Below are 18,406 nucleotides of genomic sequence, written 5' to 3'. Positions count from 1 at the left end.
AATCCAAAGGGTCAAAGTACTTAAAGAAACCAGATTCTCATGGGATTTCTAGCTCCCACTTCCGGATCTCAGCCATTACACAGAAGGCAGCCAGCATCACCCTTGACAGGTCCCCACCCCTGCAATAATTAAATGTCCAAATCCGTTTGGGTGCCTGATGGGTGCCAGGAATACTCCAACATTTTCCAGTGAAGTTTGGATAGGGAAAAGCCAGTCATCAGCAGGGACAGCATGAAAACAATCATAACCTATTCAACTCCTATTATTTCTTATTTTTAAAAAGACAATTTTGTAGCATTTTCCCACTGAATACTGGCGAGAAGTAAGCAAAACTTCTTGATGACTGTGTGAAGATACATGGATGAGAGAGGAAACCCACGTGCAGCCCTAAGTCTTGAAGCCACCAGTGTCCTCAGCACCAAAGGGAAACCTGGCTCAGCACTGGCTGGCCGGGGACTTCCAGTCCAGCATGGGCCACTCCAAGAAACATTTAAGGCCAAATGAAGAATTTTTCCCTCAACGCTTAGCAGAGCAGTACACCAGCTATCTAAACTTATAAAATAAATACAGCAACAAACTCACTTTCCCCACTCCACTGGAATCCCAGAGGTGTTTTGGGGGGGCAGCTGTGCTCCACGCTGCAATGCCGGGGCGGGGGGGATGCAGACAGTGAGCAATGGGCAGAGGTGCTGCTGCCACGGGGGCAGCTGGGTAAGCGCTCAAGTACATGGATGCTTTTCTCCTCTGCATCCACATTGACTCAGGGGCAGGAGCTCCAAAAGTACATGTTTCCTGCTGATATTTCTGCTTCTCCCTGTTTCCATCGCCACCAGGAATAACAGGAGAGCAGGCTCTCCCCCAGCCCCTCCTCTCCTGGTACTGGACATGGCCAGTGGTATGAAGAGCAGGGGCTGAGGAACACACTGGAGTTACTGAAGCAAATATTTTTGGTGCCTCTGGATGTTCCAAGTTAAGCTCGGACCATGCCGCACTTAGCTTGCGTGATATCCAAACTAGTCTAGGAGGACCTAATCCTTATGAATAGCTGGGTAGCTATTAAAATTGTTTTCCTTGAACAGCTAAATGGAAATGTGAGGGCTTGACGCTTGAGCTAGCATTTAAAATGGGCTCAGGTAATCAAAACACCAGATCGGAGAGCACTGGGTGTTTTGGAAGAGCTGCGATTCAATTCAGCTTTGAACCTTTAATTTATTATAGTCAACAATTCCCACCCCCAATAAATGAAACTAGCCCCGGCTCCTTACAGACACTGGCTGGACCTGATCACACGGGGTCACACTATCTGCTTATACCTTTTTGGCCAGCAGTGCTTGTTGTGCAGCCTAACACCATCTGTCTGTCATTCTGTCGTGTCACCTCGGGATGCCACTTGGGAAGAAACACGTCACTGGTCATCTCTCGCTGAAGACATCCGAGATGCCAGCATCCTGGATCGCAGCCTTCTCTCTGTCCAGGCAGCAAACACCCAGTACAAATTTAGAGCAACAAACAGCATGAAGACAACTCTGGTACCTGCAAATTATTTTCCTGCACACATGGCCAAGCTACAAACCATTATCAGAGAACGCCTGGTAAATACGATATTCTGTGTAGGTGATATAGGTAGCTTTTAACTGTCACACACAGGCAGCGCAGATACACAGCAGAGTGACGGATAAACAGGTTAAATGTATGAAATTTTTCTCCTGTGCTAACTTTCTCCAGGCCCTCTGGCACGGGTGACGGTGGAGGAGCCAGTGAAAAGCTGCTGAGGTGGTGACAAGACGCTGAAAAAGTAACTGGTATGCGAGAAGCTGTTACGCACAGCCAGCGTGCAGGAGGAGCTGGCGCGAGGACAGAGGGTCCGTGTAGTCCTGCATGCTGCTCCTGCTGCCAGTCACAACTGCTCTGATACTGGGGCAGGTGGGGACAGGCCCATAAAGATGGAGCCCCTGACCATACAAAATGGGAGGATGAATGGAGGGAAGGTGGCCCCAGAGCAGCTCGTTTCCTGAGTGGGGCAGAGCCATGCGGATCCCCAGGCAGAGCTTCTCCCCGCCAGGCAGCTCCAGCAAGCCGAGCGGGCGCCGCAGCCACGTGCCTGTGCACGCTTCTGTCCAGAAACGCCAGCGCCAGAAAAAGCCTGGCTTACTACATCGGAGTAGATGAATATTTCATGAAGAACAGAAACACAATTTGGGCATTTCAAGCAAGTAAATTGGACTGTATATTCATGTGCACGGAGGTAGCCATTCTGCATGAAGAAAATCATCAGATAACGAGCTTCACTGATCTGGTTTCCTGAGCGGGCTGAGAGCAAGCGATAAAGGACTCCCCTCCAAGCCCCATCCCTGCAAGGAAGCCTACATTAAAAAAAGAAAAGGAAAGAAGAAACATGTTCTGAGCTAAGCCAATGCTATGCACCCTTCATTAATTGTAGATATCCTGAAAAACCCTATAGCAGGCTCAACCTGGCCGCAGAGGCGGCAGATCAGCAGTGCTCCTTTGTGGCAGCCCCGGGTACCTGCAGAGGAGACGTGCATGCTAACGGCTGCCCAAACTGGACAAGAGGGAAGCCTTGCTTCCATAACCACAGCCAGGTAAAACAATTTGGTATCAAGTCTGACCCATGCTAGCAGTCCAACTTCCACGCTTTCTATAAAGACTAATAAAACCAGCAATTTTCAATGCCTAGAATGCATACAATTCAGACATAATATGTCTGTTGTGTAATATGAGGAGAGCAGCAGTGCTGCAGAGCTGGACAACAGGTAATCCAGGAGCTAACTGAGAGCAAAGGGCTAAGAGCCTGCATGTGGCCAAGCCACCCCCTGAAGAAATGCAAAATAACATTTGCATAGATCTGATATCTTTCAGCTCACCAAATGACTCAGACATCACCTAGGGACCAAAGACGATGCAAAGATGCGTTAAATGCTTCTCCTTATTTAACCTTCACTGGCTGCATCATGACAGTGCACGCCAGCTAAAGGTGTTCTGTGTGCCCAGGGGAAGCAAAGCCCAAGCACTGCATGGGGCTCCCTGGGATGCATTAGGAAATTTGGAGGCTACATAGCATAGCCCATTAGGTTGTAGAGCATCATGCAGAGGCCTTTGGTACCCAATGCCAGTTTTGGGGATGAAGCTCCTCTCTTTCCAGGTGTGGATGGCATGACACACTCCGCACCTTTGGGAGAGGGCCTGAAACTCACAGGGGCTCTCCTATGAAAAGCCACAGGTCAGCTGTAGCAAGGAGAGTAGGCATTTTTCATCTCGCCCTGCTCTAATTACTCATGGATGAGCTGCAGGGGCAGGCCCACAACGCAGCCCATCGCCCCCCGCAGCTCCTTGAGGGACGCACCGAGCGCCCACATCCAGCATGGCAGCTCCCCGGGCAGCAACGGAACCATTCAGCTGCGCAGCACACATCTTCGGCACACCGTAGCTGGGGGGAGCATACGGCGCAAGCCAATTCTGCAGCCTGACATTCAACGAGACTTGACAGGTCCCACTGAGGTTTGCACGCAGAGAAAGAGCCCGAGGCCCCCAAGCCAGCGACAGCGCCTCGACACTGCCCAGCCCCAGTGTGCCCAGGGCATGCGGGATTCAGCATTTGGATCATCTCACAGGAGACTGGCAGGGACCCAACAGCACCAGCATCATCCCGACAGCAGGAGCGCGGGGCTGGCTCGCAATGCACTTTTACCCTTGGTGTGGGGGCGGGAGAGGGGGGATGCATGTGCAGGGACATTCTTCACTTGTCACCCTCAGGCTTAGGCTGTTTTTTTCTCTGCAATCACCTAAAGGTGAGGAGGAGTTGAAAAACATTACACTGACAGCGCTGTCGGAGCTGCGGATATAGGGCCTTCCGCTCCACGCCAAGCAAACCCTCTGGAATGGTTTGGACACGATAGGTAAACAGTGTCGGGCTTGCTCAGCAGGGAGACATTTGTATTTAGATGTTATAGATAAGTGGTGCATATTTGAGACATCTGAAAGTTATTATTCCAGGCAGTTTCTAAACAGAGAATCGCAGTTGCATAGCCCCTTAACTCCGAGCTGACAGGCAGGATAATGATTTAAATTATTGTTAAACATAGGCTCTATTTTAAGTGGATGGAATTCAACATCATGGTAGGTTTGGGGGAATGGGGGTATACTGTAAAACACGACATTTCCAATCGCTGGAGCTCTGATCTACGGGAGCTTCTCCGCCAACACCAAGCATCTCTATACGCTATGAAAATGGCAGCTGTGGAGATCCTCAAAAAGGCAACATCACCTTTTTGGTGATGTTTATCATTACCACTCCCTCTAATTGCAACATCTTTGATTAAGAGAAATGCCTTTTTGAAAGCAAAACATAACAAGTTTTCACAGACCGTAAAACAGAGTTCAGTAGTGAATCATAATTATTTTTTATAATGCTTTTGAATTACAAGTGATTTATGCTTCCTTGAGTTCAATAAGGTTATGTTTATTATGCTATTACTCTGTTTTTAACAAAGAGTATACTCATTTGTTCTTCATTATAAGTCACTTGAAGCGCAACTATTAGGTTGTATTAAATCAGAGTGCCACATTTGTTTCATCTGTGAGGAATTTGTTTTCCAGTGTTTTACTGTAGGGCCGGTACCCCCGCACTCGGCTCCTCCCAGAGCCCTTCCACCCTGCAGGCACATTCAGCAGATACTGCCATCAGAGAAGGCTTTTTGCCCCCACCATAACCTGCTTTCTGACTTGCCAAAGGTTAAGTGTGACAGCACACACTGGCTCCATACCACAGCCTTTACGCAGGCAAAGCTCCAGCAAAAACATACCCATCTCTTATGTGGAAAGGAGAAAGGGGAGGAAGAATTAATTTCTTGCTTATTCAGCATCTGATTGTCTCTCTGTGTCACGAGCGAGCTCCCAGGCAGTATCTCCAACTTACAGCATCCTCATTTCCCAAATGGGTAATTCACAATAATGCAGGCGAGAGGGTCTCATCTCTGCTGGTAGCATGAAGATGCAATTGAGCCTAAAAAAAGGCAACTGCACCTTGTCACTAAAGGGAAATTACATGGCTGATTAATAATGGATGAGCCTCACAAAGGCCACCCATTCTGCTCAGCGTACCAGCATCTTATCCTAATTATCCTCACCAATAATATCTAGAATTGTTTGGAAATTTTACGGGAAACTGAGTTCACTCACCTAAGCTTTAATAACAGTTGTGTTTAGCAGGGTAGGAGCATCACAGCAGAGCCTTCAGCACGTGAACGCAATATAAAATTGAATCATGAAACAGTAGCTGATGCCCCTGCCAGAAACACACTCACAAGGCACAGAAGTCAAACACAGGTAAGGCACTTCTGTTGGACCGGTAGCTCAGCTTGCCCACTTTAACACATGAGCAGCCCAATAACCCGCAGTCCTATAACCCACAGCCCCCTATCAGGAAGAAAAACAATATCTCCACCTGCAGAAAGCAGACAGTTGTGTGATTTGCCCCAGGAAGATGAGAAATCTGAACCTGAATCAGGAGCTGAATCCTCTACTGCTAAAATTAAGGATGGCTTTTTATCCCTGCCTGTTAACCATTAGTTATTGATCTGATGTACTCGTAGCAGTGTGTAAAGGCTTTCCCCTGTAGGCAGTGCTTAGTTGCTTTTCTTGTACAATTAAATCTTAATAAATATTCTTCCCTCATTAAAATAATGGACCATTCTCTGCCTGGGCTTTTTTTTTTCTCTTTTAATGCAAAAAACCCCACATTCCTGGAGCTTGGTAGAAAGCAAACAAGCAAGCAAAAAACCCAAGTGGGTATTAAAGCTGCTACTGCCTTATTTGAAGAACCCAAGAGAACCACAAAAGGAAACTGCAGCAATCAATAGAAAACACGGAAATGGTTCCTTAGTCCTCAAGCTGGGCATTGAATTTGTGTGGTGACAAACCCCCTGGGGCAGGCTGAGGGACCTGACCTGCCTCCTGTGACCTGCAAGAAGCAATGCCTGCTCCTTCCTGCCACCCTTTCAGCTGCTGCTCAGCTGACAGCACATCCTTCAGAAATCGGAGAAGTACAATGGCGAGTGGAAGCAGGATTTCCTTCTGTGTTTTCTTCCAGAGCCAGAGGCTCTCTGTAAGGAAAGGGAAGCCTCCTCATGCCTCCAAACCCCTCTGGGCCACGGCACAGCCCAAGGCAGAAAACAGACTGACGGCACTCCACTCTTTCAATGGGCAGCCAACATGGTCCTGCCCTCCAGACATAAAATATGAGAGACAAATGTGTATTGGAGAGAATAAATGAATGGTAAGGGCCCCAAAGAGAGTATTTCCCATTTGTTTTTTATTCTGGTCTACCTCTAGTAACTCCAAATAAGCTACTCATTTAACCGGTCGAACCCAAAAGGGTTCAAAACCTATCTATCTGAAACATTTCAGGACAGTCCATTTTGGCTGAAGATCTCAGCATAATATGGCCAGTTTGAAGACCCATCATTATTACATTCTCATGTCCTGGCACAAGCTGATAAAAGCCACTGTGTTCTCTCTCCACCTGTGACCCAACATTTCCTAGTCTCCAGAGAAATAAATCCTGCTAGTTTCTGCAGTCATCTTCATGCTGTAGACCCAGCATGGACTCAACTACCCGATGATGGGAAACGGAAACACTAAAACTGGTCTGGGGTATTCTTTGGTGTCACCTCCTTTTCCACTTGTGGCATGAAATGCCAGAACAACAGACAGGTCTCCAAACAAAATCACTGCAGCCTCAACTGCTCAGCCTCACTGCAGTCAGGAAAAGGATATTAAATATGGAGACAGGGTTGCAATCAGCCTTTCTGAGGAAATAATAACCTGGGAAATTCTGACTCATGCTGATTTGTGATCAAGGACTGTGACTGAGATGCCAAAAAAAGGAATTGAATCAGATTTTCATGGCTGTGTCAGAATGAATTAATTCTCATCATATAATGGGAAAAGATTTAACATCACAGAAGCATTTTTAGAATGACAGCAGGATATGGAGGCTGTGGTAAAGAAGAAAACATGATTATTGGGCTGGAGAGACTGACAGTAAGGAAAGATAAAAAAAGAACTAAATATACCATAAAATAATAGCTTGGTCAAATATCTGCCAATAGGAACATCCTGAGGAGGAGACAGCAGTTGTGAGCATCTGCGACTGCTGGCTGCAAATATGCCCCCGATGATGCTTATGCCAGGATAACCACCAGTGAAACATCTCCAGGAGTGACAGTGAAACTTAGGTCTAAAGCCAGAAGAGATGGCTGCCTGAGCTTGTGTAGTGGCTGCCACTTACCCCTGTGCCCATCTCAGAGAGTGGCTAAGATTTTTTTCTCACTTTTGTTGTTGCCAGCAAAACTTTTAAGGTAAATCAAATGTCAGCCGAGCTCACTCCGATTCTAGCTAAACCAAAGTCATGCTATTTCAATTCTAAATACTTGCCCATAGAAATGATTCAGGTTAGCATAATTAGTCCTTTTTAAATCCATGTTGGCAAGTAATTTGCATTAATTTTCTAGGTTGTCCATTGTAACTAAACCCTCTGCAGGAAAATACTGCACCCAATACATATTTTAGAGAGGTTTTTTCCCTTAACCAAGCAAGCTAGAGATGCTACTAAGTTGAAGATTAGAGTCTCAAGTGCAATTCGGTGCACAGGCGTTCATCTGGCAGCAAATTCCACAGGCACAGACCGAGGACTGTGAAACCCCCACTGCAAAGCACTTGCAAACAAAAGAGCGTCTACTCTCTCCTCACACAGCCTGCTCACCTTCATCCAAAACACCCCTTTGATAGATCTGTCAATGTTTGCTATTAGCAGAAGACATATAATAAATTAACTTTATGATGAAAAGAGTTGTTGCACAAAGAGGAACAGGTGTTACCAAGAGCACAACAAAAAGCCACTAATCTAATTCAGGATGTTAGAAACGCATCTGACTTAGGTATTTCCCTGTGCATCATTTTTCTCCTGTATCTTCATGATCCCTTTGATAAAAAGAGCGTCAGTAGTATGTACTTGACCTGATAAAAGAGCTCTCATCTTCAAGGAACATGCCAGGCATCCACAGTGACCCATGCAAAACAGTTCACACACACCCAACAGCCTGTGCTGACCAGATAAAGGAGCATAAATAAAAGAAAACCAAAGCCTTTCGGTTACGAATTATCAAAGTCAAAATGAGCCAGTGATTTACAAGTGTAAATTGAACCCTGTATGAGTGAAAAGAACAGGAAAGAAAGGATGGTATCTTGGTCACCATGTTGTTCTTGCCTTACCCTCAATATAACCTGATCTCTCATTGCCAAACCTGTCCTTCTTTCATCACTTTCAGACAGCAGCTCACCCTGTTTCTGTGCATTCATCTTTCTGCTCCCCTCATGCTTCTGGACCCCTTCTTAAACCTTCCTGCATAGAAACTAGACAAGTTTTCCAAGAAAAGTAAGCATTGCTGGGAGGAAACCTCTCTACCCCCATTCAACTTCAGCAATGTGTTCCAGCCTCCCCCACTCACGCTCATCTCTCTCCTCCTCCTTCTCCTCCTAAAAGAGTCTTTGCTTCTCAGAAAAACCACTAAGCACAGAGCCTGATCCCTGCATAACCATTGATTACCGATTAACCACAGTCCACTGGTTTTGACCTAGGAAGCCCTGCACAGAACCAAGTAACAAGCAGATGGCAAAGAAAAAGATCCAGCAAAGCACTTAAGCACATGGCTATCTTTAGGAATGTGAATTAACAGACTTACTCAAGCATATACCCGATTTCTGGCACACCCGATACAACCACATATGTGCAAGAAGTGGCTAAATAGTTAAACATCCTGTTGAATTCAGGCCCTGCAGCACATACCATCTTCTTTTCTGGGTAAACTGTCCGGTTGGCAGCTACACACCTTTAAAAAATGGTATTTCACTTCCCGCTTAAATTTCTTCTCCATCAGCTTTCATCCATTAGCCGGCCAATGCAAAGCACCCTCTGCCTCACCATTAGATTGTCACTTAGACTCTTTGGAGCTTACCTGTTTTTTAAAGGAGCATGGCTCTTTTAGGTCTCACATCCAAAACTGAAGCACTAGAAATTATAATACAAATAGTCATAATAGTGATCATGGCCTAAAACCAAATTATCTATGTATTTCTCTTGAGTGAGCCAATTAGGCTGAGTTGAAATTGTCAGTCCCTGCAGCTCCACAGTGAAATTCTCCATCAGTTCAGTTTTCTTTCCAACTGTTTCTCGCGCTGACCTTCAGCATAAGGCCAATTTCCTTCCACCTGGCCGAGCAGCGTTACAGTCAAGATCTGCAGACTCTACCATGTTAGGAACGAAGCAATAAAAAGTGTTTTGACAAATGCAGACAACGTCAAGGCTCATCTGAGACACAAGTATACTCCACAGTGTACAGAGTCATTGAATCAGATCCAGCTAGAACCAACCAGGCCTTAGAAACAGGAGCAGAAACAAACAGGACTGGTGTTTTTGTCAAAAAGATGCTTTCACACAAGCCATGCTGGGATACCAGCGGGCTGCTATGCCTGTGAAAAGCTCAGGAGGGTGACTGCTGCTGCCTACAGATACCAAAGAGGGCAAATAAAACCAACCAGGGAAACACCACTGCAAAATGAAAAGGAAATATAAATCTCTATGGAAACACGTTGATCAAACTGTCATCAGTCTCCTGGTTCAAGTAAACACTTACACAGCTCTGAGGTGCTGGGGTCCTCCAGACTCGGGCATGCAGAGAAAGAGGGAACACTCTGCATTAAAGATTTTGGAGGCTTCAGATCTTTCCATGCAAGTGGTGCAGTATTTATTTATTTATTGGCGTGATACCAGCACTGGAATAGGATTATTGGATTCTAAAGGCTTTTTCCCTGGAGTGGTCTTTATCCTCTTAAAAGAAGATAGAACAATTAAACATTTATCTTTTTTTTTTCCTGAAGAGAATTAATTGTCTATGAAGGGTCACACCGGTAGCCAGATGCACCACAAGAGATTCTCGTCTTCTTAAACACACTAACCATAGCCAGTGGCACAAGATTTGATTCAGTGGCCAGCAATCTGATTTACCAATCTTTTAACCCTAGCTAGAGACTAAAAATTTATCAATCCCAAATAAGTTTAATTTCAAAATCTAATAGGAGCAAAGGGAGTGGAAATTTCTTTTAAAACATTTCATAGAACCATAGAATTGTTAGAGTTGGAAGGAACCTTAAAGATCATCTAGTTCCAACCCCCCTGCCATGGGCAGGGACACCTCCCACTAGACCAGGTTGCCCAGAGCCCCATCCATTACATTTCTGTAAAGGCCTTTAACATCAAAATGATGCTAGTGAATGAGAATCAAAACTTGTAAGTGACTGGACATATTGTTCTAGCCTATATATATGGAAATGCTTTTAATAAATTTTGCAAAGTTCTGTCAACATTACCCTGCTATAATTCCCATGACAATAGGTAGAAGCACTTACCTAGTGCATGTCAGTACAAGGGATGATATTTTCACCAAATGCCACAACATAGGGGAAACATGTAATACTGTCAGAAGAACATATTATGAAAATATGATTAAGAGAACGTGATAGATGAATGCAAGATCCAGATTTCCCTAAAGGCCTGAGCAGGAGAGAGGAGCCCAGTGTCTCACTGAGCACAGCACCTTGCAGGATCAGCTGCATCAACAACAGAGCTGATGCGACCTCTGCATCAAAATCAGGAGTTGATTCAACACAGGTAGTATATCTCTTGGAGAACAGAAGTTGTAGCTCAGCACAACGAAAGGTGAAAGGCAGGAGAAAATAACACCTGCACTTGCAGAAATTTTTTCCAAGGAGGACCTGGAGATGCTGATCGTTGTCAGAGGCAGGACACTGGATTCAGTGGACCTTCAGTGACCCACACTAAGGGCAGGACTAGGAACACGACTGCAGCAAGCTGAGGACAGAAGAGTGGTGCAAGACCAAGGGCCCACTCAGGCTCTGCCTCCAGCACAGGGTGAAGCAGATTTTCAGGGAAGAGTGCACACGCACGTGGGGTATCACAGCGATCCCTCCTCCATCCATGCCCCAGTCTCCCCAACCCCTGCCGCAGAGCACCAGTGATGCCTTTGCATTTGCCTGCTCTAGAAGCTGAAAATTTTACTTTTTAAGAAATTCCTTCATTTGACTCAATCCATCCGCTACCTAGAAAACCCCAAAGTTGCGCTGTACTGTTTGTACAGATGCACAGTCATATGAATTGCATTTCATACACATCAGAAGAGAGTCACATACAGCTGATGAACAGAGAGGCTCTTTCTACCTATGAAATCCCAACTAATTAATATCTTTGGCATAAATGAACAAACGGGTTACTCTAGCCCATGTAGCACCTACCATCATGATTTAGTGTGAAACTTGGTGTCTACAGCCAGTTACTGGTAGCAAGCGTCAGGCACACTCTTATGCATCACACATAGACAATAACTTTTTGATGCGAGAATGCACCATAATTTAGCAACAGCTGTATTGATAGCACAGTTTGGTGAGAAATTAAGGCTGTGGCCAGTGGCACTGCATACTTGACTGGGCTGGGCATTGCTGCATCAGTCCGTCAATCCTGGGAGAGCAGCCTTCAGTGAGTGCAGACCCAAGTCACTAACGGAAGATCTTCTGAGTCTGCACAAGCAGATGACACCACTTGCATTTTTGCCATCTTGCAGCCACTTGTGAACAGTTACATTCACGCAGACCCCAAGAGGCTCATTTCTCCTGACAAGGGTACATGGAAGGAGAGGTCCTGGCTTGGGTCAGGCACAGGTTCCCTCAGTCAAAACGCTTTTTTTTCTTCAGGACAAGCCAGGCAAGGTCTGGAGGACAACTTCTGCTCAGTGTTTGGCCAAAGAAAAGTGATGAATGAACAAAAACCTGGGGCTAGATTCAGTGTAAAACCAGAGCGACTCCGCAAGTGACTCCAAGTTCAGGCTAGTAAAACTGAGAGTAGGGCAGGGCTATAGGTAAGGATTTCCAGACTGAGTCCAACAACAGTTCTGCCTACGCTGCTAGGAGAAACAAATGGAGACTTCAGAGTACAAAGCAATCTCATTTTTAGCTCTGTTGCTGATACGGATGGAAAAGCCAATTTAATTTTATTAAAGGTGTCAAATTTTTTAATAACCCAGACACCTACAAGGATAACAAAATCATATGCTCTGTACGGTAAATTGCATATTCAGCAGCTGTGATACCAATTAGACATTGAAATGACAAAGTGCTATCTCATGCCAGCAGAGACATACTGTACAGAGCTGGTGTTTAGTTTTGTCATGTAAGCAATGTTTAGCCATCATCTGTCATACAGGCTTAGGGGAAAGGGCCTCCACAGCTGGAACAGCTGGAATTGCAAGATTAGCACAATAAATTGTTATACTTTTACCAGATGATCTACTCGGTTTACATCCAAAACTTACCTCCAGCTCAAACTGTCTTACACTGGAGTAAACGCACTCTTTTTGTCAAGCTATAGCCTTATGAATGAGGAGGAATTAGCTTTCAGCATTACAGTCCATGGTTTGTACAGTTTAAACTATTTTGCTGAATATTTTGGAGACAAGTATTAAGGAAGTTGCAAAGGTTAATTCCCTGTACCAACATATTCTCTCCACCTTTCTTTTTAAGAAAGATACTTATTACTTACAGAATTATAATAGGAACTACATTAGACAAACTAAGGAAAATACAACTACATGCAGCATTAAGTATCAGTTAAGAGCACGTATTTTTTTGAAAAAACAACATAGATACCTTACTTATCCAAATAGTTCAAATCAAAATGCCACAATCTTTGCTAATGTAAGGAACTCTCTGAAATGTTTCTCAAAAAAATACACTGCTCCATTAGTGGTGTTGTTATTCTCTAAGGCCCTGTCTATACTAGAAACTCCTGTATCTAACTATAACTGTGTAATGAATTCAGTATATATTCAATTTTTCCAGTAGCTTATATCTTTAGTTGAAGTAAAATAAGGTCAAAGCCCTTTTAATTGGAACCACTGTTTCCAGACTACAGCTTCCACACTTCTGCTGAAAAAATAACAACATTTAGCAAAAGTAAGATAAACTTCTTAGTGTAAACCAGCAATATTTACCTCCTTAAAGCAACAGCCACATCACTCATCAGAACTGATATTTAATGTGAAGGCATCTTTTTTTTAAACAGTTATCTTTGTAGTGTCAGCGCATCTAAACTACAGCATACACGTACCCATAATGTAAACACCACTTACAATTGTCAAAGTGTTCATATTTTGTTGTGCTTTTATGGGTAACATGGAAAAAATTATTATATAGCCCTTCTTGCTGTGTTAGGAACAATATTTCAGCTTACCAGAACTAAAGGAACTTTATAAAGCACAGAATTTATTTTTCCACTGGTCATTCAGTCTTGCTACAGTCTTCATTTTTCTCAGTCTGGGCAATAATAGCCAGACTAATTCCTCTTAAATTGATTCCTGCCCAGGTTCACTTGCAGGCTCTCCTGATGCCAATGTGGATATTTTGTGGATATAACGTGCCCAATAGCACATTATGTGCCAGATTTTGTCCTTTCTGTTCACCTGTAGCAATGCCTTAGCTCCACGAGCAGTCCTGCTAAGGCAAAGGTGGTTCAGATGAAAGCCAACAGGTATGCCAACGAGCAACGCTGATAAAATATGTGTTACCCACACAGCCTCTGTGCAATTTCGTAATTCAACACCTCATCAAGACCCGGTGAAGCCTGAAATGCTGATCCCTCAGAGAGCTGATTTTACTTGGCATCTGGCTGTTCCGACTTACTCGGTATTTGCCATTCAACTGCAGAGCCCAAAGCTCCCAGCGTTGCCAGAGGGAGGGCAGGGCACAGCCCAGGAGATGCTGCCTTCCCCACGGGCCAGCCCAGGCTCATAGGCACAAATTCTCTGCTATTTACAACAAAATGCAAAGAGAAGAAAAAAAAGCCATTGCATTCACACACCCAAGATGAGCTCCGGCTTACCTGAAAGTAATGTCTCCAAGAGCCTTATCATCATAAGCAAGACAGACAAACCTGGAGGACAAACCTTCAAGCACAAGGAGCTGCCTTTGGGCTGTGGGCTAACTTTCGGGTACCTATCACATCTGGAAAAATCCATCTCTCCAGAGGTGCTAAGACAAAGCAGGGATTAATTAAAATGGCAAGAGACGAGTTATTTATTAAACTGTTTTCACATTTTTAGCCATGTTAGAGAGCTTCCTGCAGCTGCCATAGAGACAACAGCTACAGACAATAAAACTTTATGAGCAATTTAAATTCTCTTTCCCCTTAGGAGATGCGGAAAAAACAATGACAACTGACTGTTTGCAGGTCATGTATATCTTGCCTTCATTAAGTAGGTCTCTGTTTAAACACATATTATTCTTTTCCATCAGATAGTCACAGACTTCCATAGAGAGGGTAAATAGTTTATAGCTTCCACTTTCAACAATACACTATAAAAATACACTGCAGTCATATTTGATTATCCAATTTTGTTTAGTGCGAAGCACTCTCGGCAGATCACTCTGCTTACTTGCATGTGTCAGAATAGCAACAGAAATGGATTCCCGTGGGCAATGGAAAATAAGTTTTGCACTTGGAAAATAAAATCGTAATAACCACATGGTAAAACTGCAGATGCATGTGATAAATTAGATTTATCATCAGTCTTATACCATTCACACCTGAAATTTGCCCATAAATCCACCTCATTTGAGGCTTATTTAATGTTTCTTCTAAAGGTGCCCTGGAGCTAGAGATTCAATTTACCTAAGAACTGCCAAGGGTGAAGAAAGAAAAACATGTTTCCTTCTTTCCCTACAAAATGTGCAACTTCCTTGTCAAATATAGACTAGCTCAAGTCCCACGATGGGTACATTTCCATCCCTGATCAGTTCACATTTTGACTTTTTGATACTTTGCAAACAGCAAGAAATAAGAAGCTAGGAAGGGGACCCGGAGAAAGAAAAGATTTCCCAAATATCTAATATAATATACAGCACTGCCAGTAAATTCTACTAGGATCTGTATACGTATTTATGACTGAAGTATATATTTATACTGTTTCTAATTCAGGTAAATCTGATACATGCACATTTAATAAATATGCATTTAAATTTTTCCCAGTTTGCAAGGTCTTACTAGTTTTTAACATATTTTGTATTTACAAGAGGTGGTGAAGCTTTCCTTTCAACAGGTGCCTCTCAGTGTGACAATCTAAATAACATTATCCTTGGTTTTCCAAGTCTGTGCTGGACTAAAAGACCAAGACCGCTTGGAAACACTGCATGAATGAAAATACAGGTAGATGGGAGAAGAGCATGAAGAGAAGAGTAATAAACAGTAAGGGGGTTTGGTTGCTGACCATACTAGTAATGAATGGGACTAAAGAAAATGAACAGACTGTTCCTCATGTAACCCTACTGGAAATACAGGGTGGGTAGAGGGGTATGCTGAAATCATGATTTCTTTGCAGACCCATTTTTCCATATTACACACATTATGCTTTAACATACACATCACTGAGGAAAATTGCCACCCTTGCTGTCCTGCAGTGAGCCCATAGAAAATGTACATAAGCATTTCTTAGTCTATGCCAGGCTCGCTAACCAATTGCTCGAAAGAAGCAGGCTAATGTGAGACACCACCATTTGGTTACCATGAGCTGCCATCCTTCCTCCAGGGCTCTGAAGACCCCAGGATTTAAACAACTGGTCCTTTCCTTTTCTTTTTTGATGCTTTATTATAGCAGCAAGGCAGCAGATTGCTTATATTCCGTTTTTCTCGGACTCTCTTTGAAGTGTGAATGAGCATGTGTGTATGTTGAAGTGATAACATAAGGCTAAGCCACATTTCTAGTAAATATTACTTTAAATTATCCTGGAATGTAAAAGTGCACTTGTGCAAAACTAGCTGCCCAAAAAGGGAAGCAGAGCTGTAAACCATCCTGCCTGCAAGTTGAGCATGTCAGCAGAAGAGTCACTGTATAAGGGCATGTTTACAGGTCATGTAAGCCTGCATCTACGCTGAAACTCACGCCCTAAAACACAGAACATACATGCACTCCATTGTAACAACCTCCCCTATGCAGGCCTTTACATTGTGGTAGGAAAACAGCTGAGACCTTGTGGTCAGAGAAGACCAGATTCCTGGGTGAATTTAAGCCTTTTCATCTCTATAACGTGGGTAGAGGCAAGGAGAGACAGGAGTAGCCTCGTGCCGGCGACCAAGCGTGTGAGCACTGTGAACCTCATTGCTGAAGCCACCTTCAAAGTGGATTTAAGCCAGTCTATCATTTTGACTCACTTCAGCAGCGACAGTCACGATGTGGTCCAAACTCAGTTCCTGACCTCCCCTCGGCTGAGATGCAGTGGACCACGCAAGCCCTTTTTACCTGTTTCAGAACAAAATCAGGCAGGCAAAGAAGCTGCTTAAAGGGCTCTGCTTATGAATATACAGCAAGGGCAGTCAGAGCCAGTAACATCTGTGCCAGCCACATAAACCTCTGCATTGACAGCAGTAACGCATGTGGGTAATTACCAGTCAGGCTGATGCTATGGGTAAACCCATAAGCAGAAGGAAATGAAAAATTAATGAACAAACCAGGTGCAATTTAGTGATGCCAGCCTGCGACACTGACAGAGAGGGAGGCAGGACTGACCTGGGCAACAAGGCTGATGGCATCCCTGATTCAGGTGACACTGCTGTATTTTACTCTCCCAGGCTTTGGGCCCCCTTTTGTTCAAGTCTCTCTTTTTAAAATCTGTAAAACGGAAACAGTGTCACAAGACTTGATCATTGCCCTGCCTCGCTAGGTCCCTTATTTTGGCTGTAACTGCTGCTGTAGTGCAGCTAAGCAAAAAAATGTGACCTTTTGGAAACTGTGACTTTTGGGGACATAAATGCACATTGTGCATTCCCCCACAGAGCTGGGATCCTGCAGTGACACCAGACTTACTGATGCACATCTTTCCTTTGGGCAAGTCTGATTTTGGAAGTGAAGTTACACTATTGGGAGTGGGGAGGGAATAATTCTGCAATAAACAGAAAGACAGCCACCAGAAATGGTAAAGCTTTTGATAAGATTCTTGGGTGAAATACACATAAAAGCAAATGGAGGCAGTGCAGAGATGCAGTACGACCCTGCAGCCCTACAGTCATTGGGAAAACAGTGAGGCTCAAGAACAAGGAACATGTTTGGGGTTGGGGAGGCAATAAATCACTGAACTGGAATCTGAAATGCTAGGCTCTTCTGTTCAACATACCGCTCCAGCATCCCCAGCCTCCATCAGATGCCCTGCATGCCATACCAGGCTGAATTCAACCATATGTTTGTAGCTAAGCTATGAAATTAATTTGTCAAGTCCCGGGAGGTTTTGGCAAGTTGTCCTGTACTATATGTGTGGTCTGCTACACTCAAACAGGCATGCAGAACATTGCAGTGGGTATGTCTATAGGATCCAGAGGCAACACAGCTGATGATTTCCCTGCTCTGACTTTTAGTGCTGTGTAATAATGAATGGAGATAGAGAGGACTCAAGTCGAGGACGTTTCAGCACAGTTGCTAGGCTTAAAGCCTGCTGAAGGCTGCTGGAATGAGCTATAAATACATATCTGAGCTCCACGCCAACTGTGTAAACTCAGAAGCTGCCTGCTTCATTCAGGGACTTTATACTGACCAGAGAGTCCAGAGCCTGTTAGGCTAGAGGCAAGTCAGTGGCTGGCAAGAGTCATATTTTCCTTGCGAAAGGGGATATGGAAGATTCTAGGACAATGCAGGGGCAGATGACGGATAGGAAATGATTTCTTGGGTGTTTTGAAAGCAAACACATAATCCAGAGTTATGAGCCCTCATTAATCAGGCAGAGGAGTCCTGAGGTGCCAAATCTCACAAGAACAGCCGGAGGACTTGGAGTCATTCGTAAGCTCTTCCTAACTGAAGCCTTGGCGTGACATTTGCCCAAATTCTAGATCCCAATTCAAATATCACCACCTTGGCCTACGAACAGTTGCCTAGTGGCTCTGATTCAAGCGGATTCACCACAAAAGATAAATCTTTCTGCTCCTAAAAGAAAGCAAAAAGCTGCCGAGAAATTCTTTAATTCCTCTGCCTTGTGCAATCTTGGGATGTTAGTTTTTGCAGCAAGAAGAGGTCAGTCCCATTTCTTCACCTCCTGAACATCCCTCTTCCCTGCCGTGTAGGTTGCTATGGGCACCCCTGCCACCATATTTTTTAATACAGCAAGCAGTGCAAAAAGGAGGCAGAACTGTCAGAAAGAGGCTTCATTAAACTTTTTTTTTATATAGCATAAAGCTGTTATTTTAAGAGAGATTATCAGGCTGCACGGCAGGAAAAAGCCAGGA

General features: G+C 44.2%; 1 protein-coding gene across 7 annotated transcripts in view; it reads right to left on the bottom strand.

The window, feature by feature from the left end:
• NEURL1 (neuralized E3 ubiquitin protein ligase 1) overlaps positions 1-18,406 on the bottom strand; it is a 161,953-nt gene that overhangs the window by 40,258 nt on the left and 103,289 nt on the right. The window lies entirely within an intron of this gene.

This window comes from Larus michahellis, chromosome 6 (assembly GCF_964199755.1).
Source record: "Larus michahellis chromosome 6, bLarMic1.1, whole genome shotgun sequence".
NCBI lineage: Eukaryota > Metazoa > Chordata > Aves > Charadriiformes > Laridae > Larus > Larus michahellis.
The sequence above is the reverse complement of the archived record's forward strand: the minus strand, read 5'-3'. Positions and strand labels throughout refer to the sequence as shown.